This window comes from Limulus polyphemus, unplaced genomic scaffold, assembly GCF_000517525.1.
Source record: "Limulus polyphemus unplaced genomic scaffold, Limulus_polyphemus-2.1.2 Scaffold1830, whole genome shotgun sequence".
Classification (NCBI taxonomy): Eukaryota; Metazoa; Arthropoda; class Merostomata; order Xiphosura; family Limulidae; genus Limulus; species Limulus polyphemus.
Window position 1 is genome coordinate 228,779 of NW_013667440.1, and position 5,177 is coordinate 233,955.

At 35.1% G+C, this 5,177-nt stretch overlaps 1 protein-coding gene across 1 annotated transcript in view; it reads right to left on the reverse strand.

Moving 5' to 3' along the window:
* LOC106465085 (BMP-binding endothelial regulator protein-like) overlaps positions 1–3,023 on the reverse strand; it is an 84,790-nt gene extending 81,767 nt beyond the window's left edge. Inside the window, exon 1 of the mRNA XM_022392909.1 lies at positions 2,954–3,023. The gene's annotated coding sequence lies outside the window, so the exon portion shown is untranslated. The remainder of the gene's footprint in view (positions 1–2,953) is intronic.
* Positions 3,024–5,177: the final 2,154 nt, after the last annotated feature.

The following is a 5,177-nucleotide window of genomic DNA, read 5'->3' on the forward strand; positions in this document are numbered from 1 at the left end:
AGTAGTATAGATTATGTACGAGTATCTGTAAAATTTGTAACATTTTATTTACACTTGGGCCTAATTCAATCCTAATGTCTCAAAGTTCAACTTCGTGATTCCAAACGTATTTCATATATGCATACCATTACCAACTATATTTGCCTGAATTAACAGAGTAAGTAATTAACACTATAGTCTCCATTTTTTATCGATGATTCATTTCCATCTTACAATCAGGTTGTTAATGTCCTGATTAAAGAAATCACTTGGCTTTGAAACAAAAAACATGTCGATGTTCTCTTTAACACCTTCCACATTTGCGTATATGTTCCCATTAAGATGGTGTTGCAGCGAACGAAAAAGATGGTAATCTGATGGTGCCATATCTGGAGAATATGGTGGGTGGGGAGATTTTTTTCTAAACCGTCCTAAACATTTCATTTTAATCATAACAATATATTTAAAGTAATATATATTTTTATCACTTCTGATTTTGTGTAAAGATCTTTTCCGATAACAACTTTTCCAGCAAATTAACTATATCTATACGATTTCTAGAGAAGTCCAAGAACTGGCAATAAAGTTCAATATACAAATTATTCTTCGAATCAAAATTTATCAATGAAGGAATTCACCCATTCTGAGTTTAATCGATTATTAGTTGAAAAGTTTAGAACTAGAGTCTTGTTCGGTCTATAGAGCTGTAGTTTTACATAATAGAAAACCTCATGACTGACTTTTAAATCGTCCTAATTCCTCTCGTTTCTCCATTTTATTCGTCTTAAGTTTTGATACAGAGTTATATCAATAATAGCAGGTTTTGGTGTATGAATACCACATATATTTAACTCGATCAACATCGATGTTTCGTACAATCTTTCTTTCATTTTCATGCTATACTTGAATAAAAGTTTGAAGAAGAAAAAAAAACACCAACCGAATTTTAACCAACCTCGACTTTGATGCACAAGTATATAGTTACGGAGAACATTAAAACATATATTTAAGTGAGTGTATTTGGCTCTTAAGACTTCCACGAGATATTCTATCAATGTTTCTGAGTATGACGAATAATCTTTCAAACAAACAACAACTCGTTTAACGCCCATGTCAACAATGTGATGTTACAGATGGAGAAAACACAACTGGACATCCCATATGACATTGAAGAGGCATATGTATGCGTACTTGTAACCACACAGGGAAGACCTAGTGTTCATCGTCCCTCTATATTATTTTGAACAACTATTGGTATCCTGGGAGGCATTCACTCAGCTAAGCTCCTACAGGTGTAGAGCGCAATTTGTCTCCATTGTTGTTTCAAAAGTCGGCCAGTTGATGAAACCTGAAAAGCTGTGGTCTAATGTTTTGAAATAACTGCTGTATATGGTAGTATATATGCATATAAGATTGGGGATCTGAGTGGAAAGGGATCTCATTGTATTGATACTTTTACTTAGAAAGGCATGGGTCGTACGTGTTTTGTGTCATCTGAGACAAAGTACAAACTTACTGACCAAAAGAAAAATTCAACATTGCCTCCTGGAATGTGAAAATCTAAGATATCTTGATATCCATCAAGGTTTAAACGTGCAACCGCTTAACAGATGGATCCCATACCTACACCGAAGTATGCAGCTCATACCACAACCGACCTTTATGTTTCATACAACACAACGATGATTAAATTGTTCACCTACTCCCCTACTTTGAATGTCAAAGAAATGATTCTAATTTATACTCAGAATCGTCAAGATTTCAATACTGGTAGCCTTTATGTGAAGTAAAATAGCGCCGAGTATTATTTGTGTGTACCAGTTGTTCTATAAAGTTTATGGAGGGTATGGTGTGCAGACATTACAGATGACATTTGTTTACATGTGGCCATGACCACGTTGGTTATAAGAAAACTACTGCAAATTTGGTAAAAAACTGTTCCATCATTTTACTACAGTCTTGACAAGTGAATGTTTATCTTCCTCTGACAGCTCTTTCAAGTGACCTAAAAATAGTCACTGTCACTATTGAATGACCTCATGAACGGCGGTCACATGTGACCACGTATTGCAATTGTTTTCGATATTTCAAGTCCTCTATATTTTGCCTTTCATAATTTAACGTAATTCATAACGTTTTGAATCTTTGCTCATTCTCTGAATCTACTAATTTACCAATTTTGTGTGTCTCTGTATCTAAATTGACTCAAATTCCTTTGTATAGCACGATAGTTGACTGTATATAACAACAAGATATACGATGTGACAATACATTGAAATATAATCATGATATTACATGATATTTCGTAAAAAAGAACAGGTGACAAAAATTCGATAAATATCTGCAAACGACGGGATATTGTACTTAGCAATGACCAGGCACAGACACATAATAACCGGATACTGACCTTGGCACTGTGATAGCATACTCACTTGATAATTAGAATAATATATGAAACAATGAAACTGCATATACATCTGATATCAGGACAATGAAATACCCCCCCCCCCAGCTGTAAGTATGAAGGCTCATAAGACTAAAATCCCGGTTTTGATACCTGTGGTGGATCGAGCAATGCACATATAGCCCATTGTTTAGTTTTATGCTTAACAACAAACAAACAAAAAATGAAATAGCATGAGCACTTGACAACAGGATTATTATGTGTGATAGTAAAATGCAATGAGCATCTGCCAACGACAGGGTATATATATATATATATGTCAATGAAATGACGTACGCATTTGTTGTCAGGATATTATAAGCAAAATTGAAAAGTTTGCCCACATACACCTGACAAAAGGATATTTCATGTGACATCAAAAGGCATAGACATCTGAAAGCAACACCTCACGACAATTACACCGACAATAAAATAGTACAGACACTTACCATCATCTGGATATTAGACGTGATAATGAAATAGAACAACAACCAAAGGATAGTAAACGTGACAATTAAATTAAATACATACTTGACATCGACAGGATATACACTGGTGTTTAGCAATGAAAGGAATCCGGATTTCTTCTCCTTCGTTTTTGCACATGATTGGACGACCTAGAAGAATTAAATAAAACATAAAATATTTATTTTTATCCATACAAAAGCTAGTCTTAAAGTATAATGTGTTTGTTTCTGAATACACAGTTCCTGCTACATGGAAGAATTCTCAGAATGTGAAATCCTCGATTATAAAAAATGTTATTTTAATGAACAGTACGCTATATAAAGTTTTCACGAGATATAAATAAGCTTAAGAAATACTTTTTTCTAGATGTCAAGCCGTGAGTAGAGAGTTACTTCCCAGATGTTATGCCATGGCTAGAGTTACTCCCCCTCTACTCATGGCTTGACATCTGGTAAGTAACTCTTTAACCATGGCATGATATTTATTTTAAGCCACGTATTCTAGATATCTGGCAGGTCTTGTTTTCTTGTGTTTTCTAGATATGCTCTCGCGATGTTAAGTCTTTTTTTTTTATTGAAAGTGATCTCTAATTTTAAGCCTTATTTGCTAGACATATTTCAGAAATGTCAAACCATATTCTGTAGACGAACTCTATAGATGTTAAGCCATATTTTTTGAAGGTGTTCTCTAATAGTCAAGCACTACATGTGAAGCTTTGATTTTTAAAGGTACTTCTAGATGTGAAGTCTTTTTTTTCTTCTCAAAATGGTAAGCAGTGTTTTGCGTTTTGATGGACGTGTTTACGACATAAGTATTACATCATATTATGCAGTAAAAAAGCGATATCGGCTTTCTCTCAGCATACTGTTGTTTTGGAAATAATGTAATTCCATATGAATACTCTAACACCTTGTTCACGTACGCAAGTATGCATAAATACTCGTTGAGGTGCGAATCAAGACATTGAAACATTTTTACCCACGAGCGTAAACATCACTACCTAATCCTATGCCAGCCATTGGCTTCTGAATAGTATGATATCAAATTAAACTTCAGCAGTTAGTAAGGATAGCAACTTGACTCAGTAGATAAATATATTGTAAAAGCTACACAACTTCCATCCCAGTTGTGAACTGGAATCGGTAACAACACTTGTTAGACCCGGCCAGATGGTTAAGGCGCTCGACTCGCAATCTGAGGGTCGCGGGTTCCAATCCCCGTCTCACCAAACATGCTCGCCCTTTCAGCCGTGGGGGCGTTATAATGTGACGGTCAATCCCATTATTCGTTGGTAAAAGAGTTGGCGGTGGGTGGTGATGACTAGCTGCCTTCCCTCTAGTCTTACACTGCTAAATTAGGGACGGCTAGCGCAGATGGCCTTCGTGTAGCTTTGCGCGAAATTCAAAACAAACAAACACTTGTCATTAAGACAATCCAAATATTCCTGAAATTTACCAGTTCACTGAGCGAGAAGGTGACAAGTAGTTTTATAAAGTACTCAAAAGATGGTGCCACCTGTATTTTGTATTTATCTGCCTCCGTTTTTAATTTTAAACTAGTGACCAGAGGGAAGATAGCTATTTGGCAGTGTCCTGTCCCCACCAACCTAAGGGATTGACTTCCACTCTTATAAAACACCACAGTGTGAAGTGCGGGGTGTATTGTGTGGTACGCATGGATTTGAACCCGGTTCAACAACTCCAAAATCCACAGAGCCAACCCACGAACGGCTACTATTTCTAATACTAAATATACATTTAGTTAAATTTATGTTGGTTCTCAAAACATTTAGTTAATTAGAGAAAGTGTGATTAGAAGAGATGTCAACAAAATATGGAAAGAAACTTCATTTAGGGCTAGAAATCACAAGTGTCTTCTTTGCGATTTTTCATAATTCCGTGCTAAACAAAAAAAGCGTAATGTTTCTTTTTGTTAGATTTTTTTTCATTTTCTTTATTTCTGTCTTTTAAAATGTCTTTATCATTATCTCATGTTTTATCTACGTTAAAAATACTCACGGTTTTCTCTAGATATTTTACATTTCTTCTCTAAATTATGTACCACTTTCAGAAGGTATCCTTGCAGTTATTTTTGTTTTGGAAATCTTAGTAACTAGCAAATACCCGTAAAACAGTGGTCACATTAATATCTTTATTGTAACAGTACTTTTTTAAATACAGGATTTCTAGAATAATACCTAGGAATTATAATCGTAGACACCGAAATCTGTGAATCCATTTGTCTTAGGCCTGGCATTATTAAGCCTTTATATATACGGTCTATGTTC